The 20,805-nt window shown below is 43.8% G+C and overlaps 1 protein-coding gene across 2 annotated transcripts in view; it reads right to left on the bottom strand.

Annotated features, from left to right (window-relative positions):
* tent4b (terminal nucleotidyltransferase 4B) overlaps window positions 1-20,805 on the bottom strand; it is a 66,657-nt gene that overhangs the window by 39,481 nt on the left and 6,371 nt on the right. The window lies entirely within an intron of this gene.

Here is a 20,805-nt window from a genome sequence, read left to right on the forward strand (position 1 = left end):
AAAAAGTGGTTGGCACAAAAGAGAAAGCCAAATTTCTTGAAGGCAGATTTAGTCCTAATCCCATGTACTTGTCTTGTTCCTGTATCCCTTCTCCACCACTCACCCCACTTCCTTCAACCATCTCTGTAACTTATTCTTAAATGTTGACATGGTCTCTGCTTCAATCACAAACTCTAGAGCATTCCACAGCCTTACAACCCTTTATAAAATTCTCTTGCCCTCTGTTCTAAATCTTGCATTTAATCTTGTATCATTCTAAACCCCTCAAAACAGTCCGTGTACCATCCAGTCATAACTTTAAACACAACTATTAAATCATCTCAATCTCCTCTATTCTAATATAAAGAGCCCCAATTTTTCCAAGTCTTCATATTTGTATTTCCTCATACCAGACAGCATCCGGTGAATCTGCACTGTACCCTCTTTATTGTCTCAGCATTCTTCATATAGCGTGGAGCCCAAACAGCGCTCCAATGCTAGCCTTACTAAGGTTTTATATAGATTGACCATTACATCTCAACTTGAACATTGTTTACCTTTTGCTATAAATCCCACTATTCCATTAACTTTTTTCATGGCCTTATCCACTTGGTTTTGCTTTTAATATCTTGTGGGACTGAACCACCAAATTTCTCTTCTCTTCCACATCAACCAATCTTTAGAGAAGATAGCAAAGCCAAGAATGTTCAAAGATAATAAAGACTAAGGCTAAAGCCAAAGATAATGGAGGGGTGGGGGTAATTGTTGATAAGACTTTAAAGACAGTTTCTTTGCCTCTTTTAAAAGAGCTGTTCTTGTTGCATACTGAAAAGCACAGAAGAGATGGTGGTTGTGTACTGAGGACATGTAATCTGCAGGAAGTTGATGAATGTAGAGTGGAATTGTAAGCAAAAGAATAGACAGGGTTTGTTGATGGCCAGAGGTACAGATGTTAAAAAGGAACAGTGGCAGGAAGGAAATAGCTCTGGGGAACCCCTCCCCCCAAGTTAATGGAAAACAAGTTGGAAGAAAGTACAGTATAATATTTTGTGGGTTGACGTTATTCACTAACACAGCCAGAAAAATTACAAGTGTATTTCTCATTTTGACTGGCTTTGGTATCAGAAACGGCCATTTTATGTCAACACATCATACCATTGGACAATAATTATGTGGCCACATGAAAACAAATGTAACCATATAACTCTATACTATATCCATATGAAGCATCTGTATTTACTTGAAAATTCAGGTTGGATTTCAGTGGAAAATACTTTTTAAAAAGTGCAGAATTCCAGATATCTATTATTTCAACCATTCTTAGTAACTGAGTTTTCACCCTCACTTGAATCTTCTAAGACTGAGCACATATAACTGTTCTTTAATACAGACCTATGGTGATATACTGGGAGGTGGGGGGGGGGGGGGGGGGCAGAGTTCCTGCAGGAGAAGATTAAGGACCTGCAATATATTAACAAAGGCTAGTCAATGAATTACCACTTTTCTATGAAAATTACCTCCACTTGTTCGTTGCTGGGTCCCTCTAATGGTAAAAACCCAGTACTGCAAAACTAAATAACAAATTGCATTTATATATAGCACTTTTAACATAGTAAAAAGTCCCATGGTGCTTCACAAGAGCATTATCAGACAAAATTAGACTTCAAGATATTAGGACAGGTGTCCAAATGCTTGGTCAAAGAGTTAGGTTTTAAGAAGCATCTTAAAAGAGGAGGGGTTTAGGGAGGGAATTCCAGAGTTTAGTGCTGAGACGCTGAAGGCGCGGCCACCAATGGTGGGGCAAAAGAAATCGGGAATGCACAAGAGGCCAGAATTGGAGGAACACAGAGTTGTCTGAGGGTTGTAAGGCTGGAGGAGGTTACAGAGATAGGGAGAGGGGAGGCTATGGAGGGATTTAAACACAAGGATGAGAATTTTAAATCGGAGGCATTTCTGGACTGGGAACCAATGTAGGTCGGCGAGCACAAGGGTGATGGGTGAAAAGGACTTACATGCTTGTAAAATGACCCAAGTTTGAAATGCTGGATCAGTCCCTCTACATGCATTTTAAACATACCATGACATTGACACTGCAACTATAAAAGTTCATTTTTTTTAATGTTACATATTTCCTTGGATTTTTTTTCCAGTGATGTTACATCTTTTACTCCCCTTAGAGTCTCCTTCATTAAGTGTGTGAATAGACAACCAGGCTACAAACAACTTGCATTTATATAGACCATTAACGTCATAAAACGTCCCAAGGCTCTTCCACACGAGCATTACCAAACAAAATTTGACACCGAGCCAGATAAGGAGGGGGTAAGAAATGCACAGGAAAACTGTACTTACACAGTAACAGCACAGAATGCACAATTATTTAATTATGATGCTCCTACACATTTGATAATTTCCCCACAAGATGTCCATTTTTGCAAGTTGGATCGCACCAAGTCAATTCTGGTGTATTCCATTTAGAGAAAGAAATTATACCATTTATATGACTGACAATAACCATGGATTCATAAAGTTTATTCACAATTGAATAACTGACCAGAAATGTTTCAAGTAAAGCACACAACTCTTTAATTAAGGGCTCTAAAAATGAATGGATCATTACAGTCCCCATTGTAACAAGTTTTCTAAAGTTTGTTCCAGTTACTTAAAAGGAAAATACATTGTTCCGCAGTTTCCATGTTAAGCTATTAGATTAGTTGGACTAAAGTAGGGGCAAAGATGGGCAACATTACAAAGGTGGAAGTAGGAAATATTTGTGATGGAAAAGGAATGGGGTCGGAAGCTTAACCCAGGGTCGAAGAAGACAAGGGTGGGAACAGTCTGGTTGAAGCTGGGACAGTGGCCAGAAGGCAGCTGGTCTATGGCAAGGGTTCAGAGTTTGTAGAGTTACCTCCTATACTACCCTGATACTATATTAATGCTAAAATATTATTAGCCAGCCCTACTCTAACATGGCATTTCAATTTTCTATGGTGATCTTATGTCCCTAACTTAGTTAACACAGAAAATCCCAGTAAAACATTTTTCCCCAGTAAAACATTTTATTCCTGTCATATATTGATGGTACTTATGCCATAACTGCTTTTAAACCAAAACTCTTCCTTTCACATGGACAGCAACAAACGTGTGCATGCAGAATGATAAACTTTGAATATCTGCAAAATACTACCAACATAAATCAGGTTGGTAAAGCACCAGAGCACCCTATTTTTATTAAAACTACTTGTTTTGGTACATGTCCTATTACCTAAATGGGAAGCATCTGTCTTACACAGCACATCAGTGTTCAAGGAGCTGTGCCTCATTGGTGGTGTACAAGTTCCAAACCACAATTCCCTACACAAGATGGTTCACAATTTCAACCATGCAGTCAGCTTTTGCACACCTCCAAATAACTAACCCAACAAGTTGGCATCTGACAGCAGGTTGCCTGCTCCTCTTTTCAGCAAAGGAATGGAAAATGGTGATGATCACTATGAAAGACAAAATCTTAAAAGAAATGAGTATCTGCAGGACAGGCAAAGCTGGCAAAGGTGTTACAGGCTCCATCAATGGCCAAACCAAAACTGGGAACTCAGCATGCAAAACCACAACCAACTATTTCACAATGTATTATGTTGGAGAGCCATATTAGTATCTGTACTTGTAAGGCATTTAATTCAATATCCTTCTCAATTCAGATGCAAGACAGATCAAACTATTCATCCTCAATTATGCAGTTCAGTAGAATTTTCATACTTTAGAATTGAATGCAGTGTTTCAATGCTTATATCCAATTTCCCAGCTCCTGTGAGAATAGTGGTCAAAACTTAGGAACTGTGCTTACTGATGTTTTCTTGTGAACTGCTCCATTCTAGGATGTTTTCACCTATGCTAAGAAGCTTGCATAAACACCACTACTTTTTTACTTTTATTTAGCGATGAAGGGAGAAGGCAAACTCACAATGTTTCCAAGTGTTCTAAATTACTTTGTTTATTTTTCTCAGTTCTTTTCTTTCTTTACTTTTATAAAATATCATTTATTTCTTATATTGTACTATGTTCAGTATCTCTCTCTTAATTGCATGCCTGGAGTCAGACATCTATTTAATCTACCCTGCACTGAAATAAAATAAATATACACTCACTTTAAATAAATGTTTCTTTATTTGGATTGCTCGAAGAAAGCAAGAACAGCAAATACGGAGTTGATAAAGCACAAGTTTTTAATCAAATTTTGGCAATTTCATCTTGCAAAATACTGCATGCCTGTCAGGTCAATAAGAATTTTGATCAAAGCTGTCAATATGCGTATGATCAGTTTATGTACAAAAACCTATTCAGCCAAAGGCTAGTGTTTGGGCAGGTGGGGGGGGTGTGGGAGAGAGACAGAGGGAAAAAAAAGTAATCCTTCCCTCCCCAAATTAAAGAGCAAAACGTTATCAGACATAAATCGGAAACATTAATGATTCCATCTTCGCCTCTCCCAGGGACATCTGCCATACCATGGAATGGCTTTACCAAAGGTGGCTGCTGATGTCTCTATGAATAGCTTTGCCAATGTCAGCTACTGGACTGTTAAGAAGCAGCAACAGACGTGACTCCAGGATGGTATGTTGCCTCCCTGGTGCCAGGGTCAAGAATGTCACTGAGTGGATGCAGGGCACTCTAAGGGGATAGGGTGAACAGCCAGAGGTCGTTGTCCATATCGTTACCAACGACATAGGCAGAAAGAGGGATGAGGTCCTGCAGGCAGACTATAGGTAGCTAGGAAAGAGATTAAAAAGCAGGACCTCAAAAAGGTAGTAATCCCGGTGCCACGTGCTAATGAGTACAGGAATAGGAGGATAGAACAGATGAATGCATGGCTGGAGAGATGGTGCAGGAGGGAGGGCTTTAGATTCCTGAGGCATTGGGACCATTTCTGGGGAAGGTGGGACCTGTACAAGACAGATGAGTTACACCTCAACAGAGCAGGGACCAATATTCTCACAGGAAGGTTTGCTAGTGCTGTTGGGGAGGGTTTAAACTAGCTTGGCAGGGGGATGGGCACCAGCATGTAGGAGTAATGGGGAGGAATGGAGTGCATGGAAGAGTGAGTGTGTTGGATGGTACTGGAGGGGAAGGTAGTGCTGGAGGCAGAAGTAGTACCATATTAGATCGTAGACGAAGACAGACTACGAAAAATTCAAAAATGGGTTTAGAATGCATGTACGTTAACGCACAAAGTGTGGTGAATAAGGTTGGTGAGCTACAAGCACAATTAGCCGTGTGGCAATATGATGTTGTGGCAATAACGGAAACGTGGCTTAAAAATGGTGAGGACTGGGCACTTAATATTCAAGGGTACAAGGTGTTCAGAAAAGATAGGGAAGGAAAAAAGGGAGGTGGGGTGGCAGTGCTGATTAAGGAAGACATTGTAGTGTTGGAAAGGGAGGATGTTCTTGAGGGGACAAGGACAGAATCCATTTGGTTAGAGTTGAGGAGCAAAAAGGGTATGATCACGCTATTGGGGGTATTCTATAGGCCTCCAAATAGTGAGAGGAAGGTAGAGGAGCAAATCTGCAGGGAAATCGCAGAGATATGCAAGAGCTATAGAGTGGTGATATTGGGGGACTTTAATTACCCAAATACCAATTGGGATAATGTTAGGGTAAAGGGAAAGGAGGGGGAGGAATTTCTGAAGTGTGTTCAGGAGAATTTCCTTGACCAGTATGTTCTTGGCCCAACTAGGAAGGAGGCATTGCTGGATCTGGTGCTGGGGAATGAGGTGGGCCAGGTCGACCAAGTGTCTGTGGGAGAACGCTTGGGTATGAGTGATCATTGTATCTTAAGATTTAGATTAGAAATGGAGAGGGGCAAGGAACAATCTAGAGTGGAACTTCTAAACTGGAATAGGGCCAACTTCAAATGGGATGCGAAAGGATCTAGCCAGGGTAAAATGGAACCAAAGACTGACAGGAAAAACTGTAACGGAACAATGGGTGATCTTTAAGGAGGAGATGTTCCAAGTACAGGCTAAGTACATTCCAACAAGAGGGAAGGGCAAGGAAACCAAAGTAAGGGCTCCTTGGCTGACGAGGGAGATTGAGAAGATGATGAAACAAAAAAAGGAGGCGGAAGTGCCCGAGGATCGGAAAGTGGCAAATGTGACACCATTGTTCAAGAAAGGGTGCAAGGGCAATCCTAGTAACTACAGGCCGGTCAGTTTAACATCAGTGGTGGATAAAGTTTTAGAAACAATAATCAAGGAAAAAATTAACAGGCACTTGGAGAGGTTTAAGCTAGTTAAGGAGAGCCAACATGGATTTGTAAAAAGCAGGCCGTGTTTGACTAATCTAATTGAATTTTTTGTTGAAGTAACAGGGAGGATTGATGAAGGGAATGCAAAGGATGTTGTCTACATGGATTTTAGGAAGGCGTTTGACAAAGTACCTCATAGAAGGCTGGTTAACAAAATTGAGGCTCATGGAATAGGTGGGTCAGTGGCAGCTTGGATAAGGAATTGGCTTAAAGGACAGAAAACTGCAAGTTGTGGTAAATGGCTGTTTTTCAGACTGGAGGATGGTGGACAGTGGTGTTCCCCAAGTGTCAGTGCTGGGGCCACTTCTTTTATTGATATATTTATAGATATATAAATGACCTGGATATTGGAATACAGAGTAGCATTTCTAAATTTGCTGATGACACCAAACTTGGGGTGTGGCAAACAGTGAGGATGATACCAATCGACTGCAACAGGACATAGAAAGGCTAGCAGAATGGGCAGATAAGTGGCAGGTGGAATTTAATAAAGAGAAGTGTGAGGTGATGTATTTTGGCAGAAGGAACAGGGAGAGGCAATATGCACTCAATGGCACAGTTTTAAAGAGAGTGCAGGGACAGAGGGACCTGGGAGTTAATGTGCATAGGTCCCTGAAGGTGGGAGGACATATTGAGAGAGTGGTTAGCAAAGCATATGGGATCTTGGGCTTCATAAATAGAGGTATTGAGTACAAAAGTAGAGAAGTTATGCTGAACCTTTATAAAGCGCTCGTTAGGCCACAACTGGAGTATTGCGTCCAGTTCTGGTCGCCACACTTTAGGAAGGTGTGAAGGCCCAAGAGGGTGCAGAGGAGATTTACCAGAATGGTCCTGGGGATGGGGGATCTTAGCTACAAGGACAGGTTGGAGAAGCTGGATTTGTTTTCATCAGAGCAAAGTAGGTTGAGGGGCGATTTGTTTGAGGTGTACAAGATTATGACGGGTTTGGATAGTCCAGACGGGGAAAGGCTGTTCCCACTAGTTGATGGTACACGGACTAGGGGACACAGATTTAAGGTTCTGAACAAGAGATACAGGGGGGATGTGAGGAAAACTTTTTTTACGCAGCGAGTGGTGAGGACCTGGAACTCGCTGCCGACGGAAGTGGTGGAACCGGAGACACTCAAATGTTTTCAAGGGGAGACTGGCTAGGCACTTGAGGGAAATAAACTTGCAGGGTTACGGGGATAGAGCGGGGGAATGGGACTGACTGGATTGCTCAACAGAGAGCTGGCACAGACTAGATGGGCCGAATGGCCTCCTTCTGTGCTGTTATGACTCTATAACACAGAATTCCAGAGGAATCGGGTGCTGTCTGTATTTTTACTGACTTTTTGGATTTGGAGATCTACCATGGATTTCATTTTTTTTTTATACAAATTTTCTTCCCTCCTCACCTGAAGGTATTGACTTACATGGTACTTCATCCAAGTAGCTACTATTCATCTGTGAGCCTAGACAGGGCGTGTTGGTGGACTATTCAACTGCAGGGATCATCATATCGAACATCCATACATGTGCACTCCCAGCAAGGGTCATTTGATAGCAATAAGGAGCAAGAACCCTTAATGATTTTCCCCATTACCCCAGCCTGAGGATACCAAGGCCAACTTTAGTGGTCTACTACCACCCCAGTTGAAATCAGCTCTCTGTGTATATACACAAGGATCAAACCTTTGAACTTTTTTAAATTGTATGGCTTAGCTACTCACTGTCTCAATCAGCTGAGACATTATGGGAGCTATGTGAATCTCAATTTCGCTGATTCCTTCTGGAAGCACCACTAAACAGGCCCACAGCCAACACTAGCAGACTGTATCCCGGTACAAGGGAAGACTTGAAATGACAGATTTTTTGTACCATTGGAGCAAATCGATTAAGAAATTAAAATTTCTCACCATCAAAAATTTGATTTAAAAGAAATCCACTATTGCGTAGTTTTCATGGGGGTGGCGGGAAGAAAAATATTCCACTTGTATAAAATAGGTAATGCTTCAACAGAAATAAATCATTGAGTGAAGATCCTGGAATTCCTTACCCATTGCCATTGTGGGAGGACCATCATCATAAGCTTTGCAGTGGTTCAAAGAGAAGGCCCACAAACATCTTCCACCATTGCTCACATCCCGCAAACTAAAAAAATGTCTGACTAAATTAAGTGGGATCTAGCGTTTCTTTCCTGCTCTCGCTATACAAATACAAATCACAACCTCCCCAGTTATTTGTTACTAGTTTATACTCACTATAGCTCTCTGCAGGTCCCTATATAGTCAGTGTCTGATGCCTGCTGAGACATACAATCACAATTCAGGTCATTCACTGTAGTCTATATGTGTAAAACAGTAGAGAATTCTAGCATATATGCAAAATGTTTTACAGATACAGTTGATTAAACCATAGTCAGCACAAAATTCTGTCTTTCTTCTCTCACTTCAGAGTTACAATAATTTCAGACTTCGGAAGTCAAAACCTGCAATAGTGAGCACAAGTAGAAGGCATTCCATGTCTCAATTTTCATTACACAATCATTCACACGTTTTGAATTTGTGTGGAGATTGGGACAAGAGTGCACATATACTGTATTAAAATATAAAATCTTTGGTTTCAAATAGTCTCAAGCCAACTCACTCCATAATGCTGGACATCAGAAATCCTTGACTGTTTTAAACAGCTCTGTAACACTGCATGTAATGCAAACAAAAACTCTTTTCTCACTAGCACACTCAGCTGTCCCACTATAGGTACTTCTGTTATAAAAAGCTATTATAATTACAGACACTGTCACTTACCCAACTCCTCCTGTTCCACTTTTAAATCAGTGTTGTCCAATATGTTGGCCATAAGTCACATGTGGCTAATTAGGAATCCAGATGTGGTTAATTACATTTCTGATTAGCAAATTAAAAAGTAAGAGACACGGTCATTGGGCATGTGATCTCAATACTCAGTGTATGCAAAGTGTACTTTAACCTTATTTGTGCGTTATTGGTAAAAAGGCAAGACGAAAAGCAGTATGCGATTGTTGTTTGATCATAGCGAGTGCTTTGCCTACTTGATTACTGAATGGCGATAGATGTTTATTAAGTAAATATACACACGTGATGTACATTTACCTGTACTGTGTAAAGTGTATGTTAAGGCGTTTTCTGCTAAAATGAATACATGTGGCTAAAAAGGTGTCGCTTTGACAGCAATTTTTATTGGACATTTTAAATGAAAACTTAAATTAAGCTTGCCTAATTTAGGAATAACTATGTAGACAAGAAAACTCTAGAATTCAATTCACGGTGTGTTAAGCTCTCAGCCAGCAAAACAGCAGCAGCCTATAATTGCCCTTAAGAAATATGGGTAGGGAGGGGAGGACACTCCTGATTGCTATCTGGAGATAATTGCTGTAAATGTGCTTGTATGGACAGGTTTGGGTCAAATAGTCTGTTGACACACAGGGGTCGATATTAACGCAATCCATGATGGGCACTAGAGGGTCGGGGGTCAAAAATTAAAAATTGGGGAACGCATATGTGCATGTCACCATTTTTACTGCTGCAGGTAGCGTGGCGTGTGTCACGTCTTGAAGAGGTTGGACTCATTATAATATTTAAATCAAGCTCCCACATTGCAGTTGGGAGCCGGATTTAAATTTAACAGCTGTAGGCCAGGTTTTCCAGGGCTCAGGGAACCAGTCAGCTAAATGGGGCAGCAGATAAGTGCTGTTTACAGTGCTCCCCCCAGCCCCTCAAGCAAAAGTGCGGCCTTTCCCTTCTGCCGACCGTGGTCTCTCCTCGCTGCCGCGATGGCCCCCCCCCAACCCCCGATCATTCCCTCCCTCCCTCACCGTTAGCAGGACCGCACCCCCCCCCCCCCCCGCCAAAAATCAGGCCTCGATCTTTCCCTCCCAATTGCAAGGCTCCAACCTCCCAACAAGCCCCGAACTTTCCAGATTGCCGGGGACCATCCCCAACTGCAGCCTGCTGCCAGTGGCTTTCCCGCCTGTTAACTGGTCAGGCTGTCAATCTGGCCGGCTGCCAGGCGGGAAATGGAAAAAGAAAATGATAATGAGGTCCTGCCGATAAATTCAGCAGGACCTTAATGGCCCCGGGATTTCCCACCGCCCCCCCAGGCTGCCTCCCCATAAATATCGGAACCAGTGTCCAGTGTTTGGGCTGGCATCAAAATTAGCCACTTGAATGAGGTATCAGAGGATCGTCATTGGATGTGGAACTCTACTCCAGAAAGAATCAGTAGGAGAGGAAGAGTTATAAGTGGAGGAAAAAATTTTAAAAAAAAACAAGCTTTATTAGAGATTATAAACTATAGCTGTACCAGCACTGTGTTCACAAGGTCAAAATACAGTCTCTGCCTTCAAATGATTCTGTGAACCCTGAATCTTTGAAAATGTTGTTCTTTTGGCATCATTTGAACCTCCTTTGATATCAAATGTACTTATTTTCGCATAAATTCAACCTCTTCAAGCTATGACTAGCATAGATGCATTTAAGTAGATAAACACAAGGGAGAAAGAAATGGAAGGATATGTTGATGAGGTTACATGAAGAAGTGTGGGAGGAGGCTCATGTAGAGCATAAACACCAGCGTGGACCTGTTGGGCCGAATGGCCTATTTGGACTTTCAGAAGGCTTTCGATAAGGTCCCACATAAGAGATTAGCGTGCAAAATTAAGGCACATGGGATTGGGGGCAAGGTATTGACTTGGATAGAGAACTGGTTGGCGGACAGAAAGCAAAGAGTTGGAATAAACGGGTCGTTTTCCGAGTGGCAGGCAGTGACTAGTGGGGTACCGCAAGGATCGGTCCTAGGACCCCAGCTGCTCACAATATATATTAATGATCTGGACGAGGGAATTGGATGTAATATCTCCAAATTTGCAGACGACACAAAGCTGGGTGGGAGGGTAAGCTGTGAGGAGGATGTCGTGAAACTCCAGTACGATTTGGACAGATTGGGTGATTGGGCAGAAACATGGCAAATGCACTATAATGTGGATAAATGTGAGGTTATCCACTTTGGTGGCAAAAACAGGAAGGCAGATTATTATTTGAATGGCAATAGATTGGGAGAAGGGGAAGTGCAAAGAGACCTGGGTGTTCTTGTGCACCAGTCGCTGAAGGTAAGCATGCAGGTGCAGCAGGCGGTTAAGAAGGCAAATGGTATGTTGGCCTTCGTAGCAAGAGGGTTCGAGTACAGGAACAAGGATGTCTTGCTACAGTTGTACAGGGCCTTGGTGAGACTGCACCTTGAGTATTGTGTGCAGTTTTGGTCACCTTACCTGAGGAAGGACGTTCTTGCCATGGAAGGAGTGCAGCGAAGATTCACCAGGCTGATACCTGGGATGGCAGGAATGACGTATGAGGAGAGAGAGATTGTGTCGATTGGGCTTATACTCACTGGAGTTCAGAAGATTGAGAGGGGATCTCATCGAAACTTATAAAATTCTGTCAGGCCTGGACAGACTAGATGCAGGAAGGATGTTTATGATGACCAGGGAGTCCAGAACCAGGGGTCATAGTCTAAGGATAAGGGGTAAGCCATTTAGGACTGAAATGAGGAGGAATTTCTTCACCCAGAGAGTGGTGAACATGTGGAATTCTCTGCCACAGAGGGCGGTGGAGGCCAGTTCATTAAATATATTCAAACAAGAGTTGGATGTATTTCTTAAGGCTAAAGGGATCAAGGGATATGGGGAGAAGGCAGGGACAGGGTACTGAATTTGGATGATCAGCCATGATCTCATTGAATGGCGGAGCAGGCTCGAAGGGCCGAATGGCCTACTCCTGCTCCTATCTTCTATGTTTCTATGTAACACTCTTCAAGCCAATTAAAATGCTGTAAATTTCAAACTTTGAAGTATAGTGAACTGTGGTATTGTGGCACATTATATAGTTTACTGCTTTTAATTCAGAGTAAATCACAAACATGACTCCATTACAAATGCATTGCTTAATTCAAACCTCTCGATTAAAATTATGTTAATTCAAATTTGAATTCCCAATGCAAATGAGTACTGATAAATGGAATGCACTGCTTAATTGGAATTGAACCCTGCGATCACCATCGGGAGCCAATCCTTCTCAGAGTGCATTGTATTGCATCGTTGAGTGAAGAGAGAGAGCAGTATCGGAAAGAATTGAGAGCATGGCTAGCCCGAAGCACAAGACCTTTCTCTTAGGCAGTCCCTCGGAACCGAGGATGACTTGCTTCCACATTAAAAATGAGTTTGCATGTGACTGATGAGTCCAATACGGGACCTACAGTCTCTGTCACAGGTGGGGCAGACGGTGGTTGAAGGGGCAGGTGGGTGCGCTCCTTGCGCTGCCTGCGTTGGCTTCCGCTTGCTCCCGGCAAAGTGACTCGAGGTGTTAGGCGCCTTCCCGGATGCTTCTCCTCCACTATGTGCGGTCTTGTGCCAGTGATTCCCAGGTGTCGGTGGGGCTGTTACACTTTTTCAAGGAGGCTTTGAGGATGTCCTTGAAGCGTTTCCTCTGCCCACCTGGGGCTCTCTTGCCGTGCCGGAGCTCCGAGTAGAGCACTTGTTTTGGGAGTCTCGTATCGGGCATGCGGACAATGTGACCCGTCCATCGGAGCTGATCGAGTGTGGTCAAAGCTTCGATGTTGGGGATGTTGGCCTGAGGAAGAACACGGACGTTGGTGCGCCTATCCTGCCAATGGATTTGCAGGATCTTGCGGAGGCAGCGTTGGTGGTACCTCTCCAGTGCTTTGGAGGTGCCTGCTGTACATGGTCCATGTCTCTCAGGCATACAGCAGGGCGGGTATCACTGCTGCTCTGTAGACCATGAGCTTAGAGCCGGGTTTGAGGTCCCGGTCTTCAAACACTCTCTTCCTCAGGTGACCGAAGGCTGCACTGGCACACTAAAGGCGGTGTTGGACTTTGTCATCGACGTCTGCCCTTGTTGACAGTAAGCTCCCGAGGTATGGAAAGTGGTCCACGTTGTCCAAGGCCTTGTCGTGGATTTTGATAATCGGGGGGGCAGTACTGTGTGGCGGGGGCAGGTTGGTAGAGGACCTTTGTCTTACGGATGTTTAGTGTAAGGCCTATGCTCTCGTACGCTTCGGTGAAGGTGTTGCCGATGGTTTGGAGTTCGACCTCCAAGTGAGCGCAGACGCAAGCGTCGTCTGCATACTGTAATTCGACAACAGAGGATGGGACGACCTTGGATCTGGACTGGAGGCGACAGAAGTTGAACAGTTTCCCGTCTGTTCTGTAAATTAGCTCCACTCCAGTGGGGAGCTTACTGAGGGTGAGATGGAGCATTGCAGCAAGGAAGATCGAGAAGAGCGTTGGTGCTTGAACCTGGTTCGTACGTGAATTGGGTCTGTGGTGAAGCCGTTGATCAGGATCACGGCTTGCATGTCGTCGTGAAGCAGGCGGAGGATGTTGACAAACTTTTGAGGGCAGCCGAATTTGAGGAGGACACTCCATAATCCCTCATGGTTGAGTGTCGAAGGCCTTTGTGAGATCAAAGGCGGCCATGTACAGCGGTTGGTGCTGTTCCCTGCATTTCTCTTGTAATTGACGTGTGGTGAAGATCATGCGCCTAATCTGCTCGGTCATCTCCATCAATGTAGCCCCAAAACAGCGGCGGCAACAGAAACAATACTGCAGGAAAATTAACGCTGGGGCACTCAAAGACCCTGCTAAGAAAGCCCTATTCAGCCTGCGCCTCACAAACAACCGGACGACTCCAAGTGATGCAGAGGCACGGAGTGCCCACAGCGCCTGGTCTGCACTCAAGGCTGCCATAATCAGCACCTGTGAAGAGACGCTCGGTCACTCGACCAGGAAACACCAAGACTGGTTCGATGAGAACGACCAGGTGATCCAGAAGCTAACAAGCCACAAACGATTCCTGATCTGGAAACAGCAACAGAACTCGAGAGCAAGAAAGCAGCTCTACAGAAGCCTGAAGGCCGAGGTCCAACAAAAAACTTGTGACCTAAAGAACAGATGGTGGGTGGAGAAAGCGAAGGAGATCCAGCAGCTAGCCGACGACCACGACGTGCGTGGATTCTTTAGCGCAGTCAAGACCATCTACGGCCCAAGCACCCAAGGCCCTACCCCACTGCAGGCCAAGAACGGAGAGGTACTCATCAAGGACAGAGAGGCAGTCAGTGCCCGCTGGAAGGAGCACTTCGAAGATCTCCTTAGCCGCGACTCTGTCTTCGACGCAAGTGTCCTCAACTCCATCCCACAGCATGCTACCCGCCACCATCTCAGCACAACCCCAGCCCGGCATGAGGTTGAGAAGGCCATCCGACAACTGAAGAACAACAAGGCCTCAGGAGCAAATGGAATCCCCGCCGAGGCACTAAAGCATGGCGGAGAAGCACTACTGGCGCGAATTCATGAACTAATTTCTCTTATCTAGAAGGAAGAGAGCATGCCAGGGGATCTCGGAGATGCCATAATTGTGACAATCTTCAAGAAAGGTTGATGTACCAGAGGACTGGAGAACAGCTAACGTAGTACCATTATTCAAGAAGGGTAGCAGGGATTACAGGCCAGTGAGCCTAACATCTGTGGTAGGGAAATTATTGGAAAAAATTCTGAGGGACAAAATTAGTCTCCACTTGGAGAGGCAAGGATTAATCGGGGATAGTCAGCATGGCTTTGTCAAGGGTAAATCATGTCTGACAAATCTGATTGAATTTTTCGAGGGGGTGACTAGGGGGGTGGATGAGGGAAATGCTATGGATGTGGTTTACATGGACTTCAGTAAAGCTTTTGACAAAGTCCCGCATAGGAGACTGGTCAAGAAGGTAAGAGCCCATGGGATCCAGGGTGCCTTGGCGCGTTGGATCCTAAACTGGCTGAGTGGCAGGAGGCAGAGGGTGATGGTCGAAGGTTGCTTTTGTGACTGGAAGCCTGTGTCCAGTGGGGTACCTCAGGGATCGGTGCTGGGTCCCTTGTTGTTTGTGATCTACATAAATGATTTGGATGAGAATGTAAAAGGTATGATCAGTAAGTTCGCAGATGACACGAAAATTGGTGGGGTGGTAAATTGTGAGGAGGAAAGCCTCAGGCTACAGGACGATATAAACGGGTTGGTCAGATGGGCGGAAAAGTGGCAAATGGAATTTAACCCTGAAAAGTGCGAGGTGATGCATTTTGGACGGACAAATAAGGCAAGGGAATACACAATGAGTGGTAGGACCCTAGGAAGTACAGAGGGACCTTGGTGTACATGTGCATAGATCCCTGAAGGCAGCGGAACAGGTAGATAAGGTGGTTAAAAAGGCATATGGGATACTTGCCTTCATTAGCCGAGGCATAGAATATAAGAGCAGGGAGGTTATGATGGAACTGTACAAAACGCTGGTGAGGCCACAGCTGGAGTACTGTGTGCAGTTCTGGTCGCCTCACTATAGGAAGGATGTGATTGCTTTGGAGAGGGTGCAGAGAAGATTCACCAGGATGTTACCTGGGATGGAGCGCCTCAGCTATGAAGAGAGGCTGGACAGGCTGGGGTTGTTTTCCTTGGAGCAAAGAAGGCTGAGGGGGGACCTGATTGAGGTGTACAAAATGATGAGGGGCATAGATAGGGTAGACAAAGAGGAACTTTTCCCCTTAGTAGGGGGGTCAATAACAAGGGGGCATAGATTCAGGGTAAGGGGCAGGAGATTTAGAGGGGATTTGAGGAGGAACTTTTTCACCCAGAGGGTGGTTGGAATGTGGAACTCAATGCCTGAAAGGGTGGTAGAGGCAGGAACCCTCACAACATTCAAGAAGCATTTGGATGAGCACTTGAAATGCCATTGCATACAAGGCTATGGACCAAATGCTGGAAAATGGGATTAGACTGGACAGGGATGGATGGGCGGCGCAGACACGATGGGCCGAAGGGCCTCTTTCTGTGCTGTAAAACTCTATGACTCTATGAAAGGTGACAAGTCCGATTGCGGTAATTACAGAGGAGTTTCCCTGCTGTCTGTCACAGGGAAAGCCATCGCAAGAATCCTCCTCAATCGCCTTCTCCCAGTGGCCAAAGAGCTCCTCCCAGAGTCACAATGCGGATTCCGCCAAATAAGGGGCGCAATGGACATGATCTTCACCGCACGTCAATTACAAGACAAGACCCTTACCATTGAGACAAAACATAAGATCAAAGGTGTGAAGACATTTGTGGCAGAGAAATTTGATACCCTTCCCACCAGCCTCTCCACCTCCCTAAAAAACACAAGGAGAGAATCACTGCCGCTTACGAACAGAAATTTTCCAGCCAAAGGAAAAGGATGTGCAGCCCAACTTGTTCCAATGTTGAAATCAGCTCTAAGAGCAGTTAAGTTTCCTGGGCTATTTGTCCTCATCTAGCTAGAAAAGTGAATGAATTCAGGAAAGTTTCTGTATCATGGATCAATGGCTTCAAAAACCACCCTGTAATCGAGTCCAGGTCCACACATGGGGAGGCAAGCAAGATTCCCAGAGAAAGCATCAACAACTGGGTATATGATAAAACTCCTGAAAGTTTATCTTGTTACAAATCCAAAGACATCTTTAATACTGATAGAACTGACCTTTTTGTTCACTCAAGCAAAACAAGAGCTTTCAATGTAAATTGCTCAGTTGGGTAAAAATCTAAGCTGCAAATTCCCATCATGGATTTTACTAGTGTGATTGAAGAAAATAGAAAGCTGGTGACTGAGAATTCCAATAACCCCCAGTGCTCTCATGGTGTTATTACTCTGCCTGTAACCTACAGAAATAGCAAATAGACACGTATTACTGGTGTCCTTATTGAGGAGTGGCTGCATTACTTTGATCAAAGCTTGGCTTTGCATGGTAGAAAAGTCACATTGGTAGTTGACAACTATGAGACTCACAAGCAGTGCCTGCGTGTTATTGCAGGAGAGCGAATACTCCTGCCAAACATGGTTTTGTGATTAGCCATTTATGCTATGGAACAGTACAAGAAGTGTTTGCAAAAAGTGACTGCTGCGCCATTTATATTGGCGATCTACTCATCATGGAGCGAAAGCATTTGGCATTAAGTTAAGGAAGAGGCCCAAATCGAGTGGGTCCAGCAAACAGACAGAGGTCGAGCAACCAGTCCCCACCATGGCCATGGTGTCCAATTCTGTGTGATGACTGAGGAAGTATCTGAAAACCAAGACAGATCTCTTAATAGAAGTTATCTCTGCACTATTTTGTGGATGAACATGCTGTCACCAGGAAGCAAATCACAATCATTGAGTATTTTGTAGAGGGACTGAACTTTGTTTTGCACTGCCTGTAAAGAGCTCAAATTTCTATCACATGTATTTCAATTGTTCCCATGGTGTTCTGCTGCACTAATTCATTAAAATTATTTTCAAATTTTCTGATCAAAAACTGTTTTAATTAATTAAATTCCATTAAGTGCTTTAACATTTGTTGGGGAAGGGAGGGTACAACTTGCATGAGAACAAACCAGAGTACAGTTACTGTTATGTAAACTTATTTCAGTACACTGATTACTGAAAAGGGCAAAGTTTTCTTTAACTACAGTGTATTACTTTATAAACAAAAAGCTTATCTTTAATCTCACACTGTTTCCCTGCAGGAGTTTTCACCCTCATTCAGATATATTCCAGTCAGAAAGACGAGATGGTCTGGAACATGGGCATTTCCATAACTACTGTTAATGCTAACTCAGATTATACAAAAAGGTGAACACTTGGCCACAGGAGTAAAAGGAATGAGAGTTTTACCTACCCTTGAAATGGAGCACTGCATCACAATATGAACTCCATCCAACAACACAGCTAAGAACCACAGAGGAAAAATCAAAGAGTGTTTTAAAGTTTTCAAAATGTGACAGTGGGTTTGAGTTAGAATGAACTCCGACACTTTGGTGGAACCTGTGAACATACACCAGCAGTCAGGCACATATATCCTCAGTTACTGGGCCACAGCAAATGCTCAAAAGTTAAAAATTGACCTGCACCAAGATAAGCAATTTTTATTTAGTAAACAGCTACATTCAAGATACCAGCAAAAACTGATCACAGTCAGTCAGAGTGAGTGCCATAATCATTAGCCATCCAACCACTCAAATTCAGTTAAAATATTTATGATCCTCAAACTACTCCTAGATGGCAAATAGCAATCACAACAGATCGTCAGGTAGAGCACAGTTCATAACTGAAGCAATAAGATTCTTTTCAGGTGCTGTCTCCAATCTGTAGGTTAACAGCCTTAATAAAGAACGTGTCTCAAACCTTAAATCAGTTGAGGGACTTCTCAAATTCATACCAATCCTTAATGTTATTGAACCATGTGTACTTGTGTGTTCCTCTCATGCTTTACAGTTTTCCAACCAATAATTCAAATATTAGCCAGACCTGTGATTCTCAGCATTTTTCTAAACTATGATCCTTGCACCTCTTTTGTCCCAAGCTGAGCACCAGCCTGGTCACCATGTACGGAGTATGTGTGATGCATACACATTTCAAATGCTTCCAATCTTCCACATACCACTGGATTTAGGGGTTACTAAATGACTTTTTGCACTTTATTTTTTTGTTATACCCTGAACAGGAAAGCAGGCTTCTTCACAATGCTAGCTGATACTGCTCTGTCAGTGGGCATCTCAGACTACTGTGACTTTCTAAACCTTCTATCTGATGGGAGGTTTTAAGTCATAAGCAGACAGCATCAGCGAAGCCTGTAAAACTCTCTCTAATTTCATGTTTTTAGCCAGTCCAGGTATGCGAAAAAAGGACAGAAAATAAAAACAAAATAATTCAGGTGCTAGCACAACACACAATAGAGGGGCATGACCTCACACCCCACAACCATGATTCCCCACTAGTTGAGCCATGCCCAACAAGTGGAATATGGGCACTGCTCAGTTGGTAGCATGCTCACACCTTAGTCAGAAGATTGTGGGTTCAAATCCCACACCACGACTTCAGCTGGCACTTCAGCGCAGTACTGAAGTAGTGCTGCACTACTTGAGAAGCCACCTTTCAGATGAGTTGTTAAACTGAGCTCCAGCCTGCCTTTTCCAGTGGTGCAGTTGAGGGAAAACAATCCCATGGCACTGTTTGAAGAGGGGTGAGGGTTATTCTGGTGCTGTAACTCTTCTGGACTGAAAAGGCAGTGCAACAGTATGGTGGGTCAAGGAGTAATAGCTGGAGATCACTGAAGTAAGATGAAGCAAGATAATGGAGTAATTTAAAAGAAAGGCCAAGAATCTGTTCCAATTCACTGGGGTACAAGGAGCCAATGTAGCTTGGGGTGGAGGGAAAATAAATCATCATGTGGAAGGTTCTTTCAAAGCTGGTGATGTTTAGGAGTGGAAGGCAGCAGTCTTGGTAAAGGATTGAACATAAGAAATAGGAGCAGGAGCAGGCCATTTGGCACTTCGAGCCTGCTCCGCCATTCAATAAGATCATGGCTGATCTTCTACCTCATCTCCACTTTCCTGCACTATCCCCATATCCCTTGATTCCCTGAATATTCAAAAATCTATCGATCTCTGTCGTGAATATACTGAACAACTGAGCCTCCACAGCCCTCCGAGATAGAGAATTCCAAAGATTCACCACCCTCAGTGAAGAAATTTCTCCTCATCTCAGTCCTAAATGGCCGACCCCTTATTCTGAGGCTGTGACCCCCGGTTCTAGACTCCACAGCCAGGGGAAACATCCTCCCTGCATCTACCCTGTCAAGCTCTAAGAATTTTGTATGTTTCAATGAGATCACCTCTCATTTTTCTCAACTCGAGAGAATATAGGCCTAGTCTACTCAATTTCTCCTCATAGGACAATCCCCCCATCCCAGGAACCAGTCTGGTGAACCTTTGTTGCACTCCCTCTATGGCAAGTATATCTTTCCTTAGGTAAGGAGACCAAAACTGTACACAATACTCCAGGTGTGGTCTCACCAGGGACCTATATAATTGCAGTAAGACGTCTTTACTCTTATACTCAAATCCTCTTGTAATAAAGGCCAACATACCATTTGCTTTCCTAATTGCTTGCTGTACCTGCATGTTAACTTTCAGTGATTTGTGTACAAGGACACCCAGGTCCCTCTGAACACCAACATTTCCCAATCTCTCATCATTTAAAAAATACTCTCCTTTTCTATATTTCCTACCAAAGTGGATAACTTCACATTTCTCCACATTATATTCCATTGCCATGTTCTTGCCCACTCACTTAGCTTGTCTATATCCCCTTGAAGCCTGCTTGCATCCTCCTCACAACTAAGATTCCCACCCAGCTTTGTCAGCAGCAAACTTGGATATATAACATTTGGTCCCCTCATCTAAATCATTGATGTAGATTGTGAAAAGCGGAGGTCCAAGCACTGATCCTTGCGGTTACCCCACTAGTTACAGCCTGCCAACCCGAAAATGGCCCGTTTATTCCTACTCTCTGATTCACGGGCAGAAAACAATCTTCAATCCATGCTAGCATATGACCCCCAATCCCATGATCCCTAATTTTGTTTAATAACCTCTTGTGTGGCACCTTATTGAATGCCTTCTGAAAATCCAAATA

Source organism: Somniosus microcephalus, chromosome 6 (genome assembly GCF_052327205.1).
Source record: "Somniosus microcephalus isolate GS21.2 chromosome 6, FLI_Smic_1.0, whole genome shotgun sequence".
Lineage (NCBI taxonomy): Eukaryota > Metazoa > Chordata > Chondrichthyes > Squaliformes > Somniosidae > Somniosus > Somniosus microcephalus.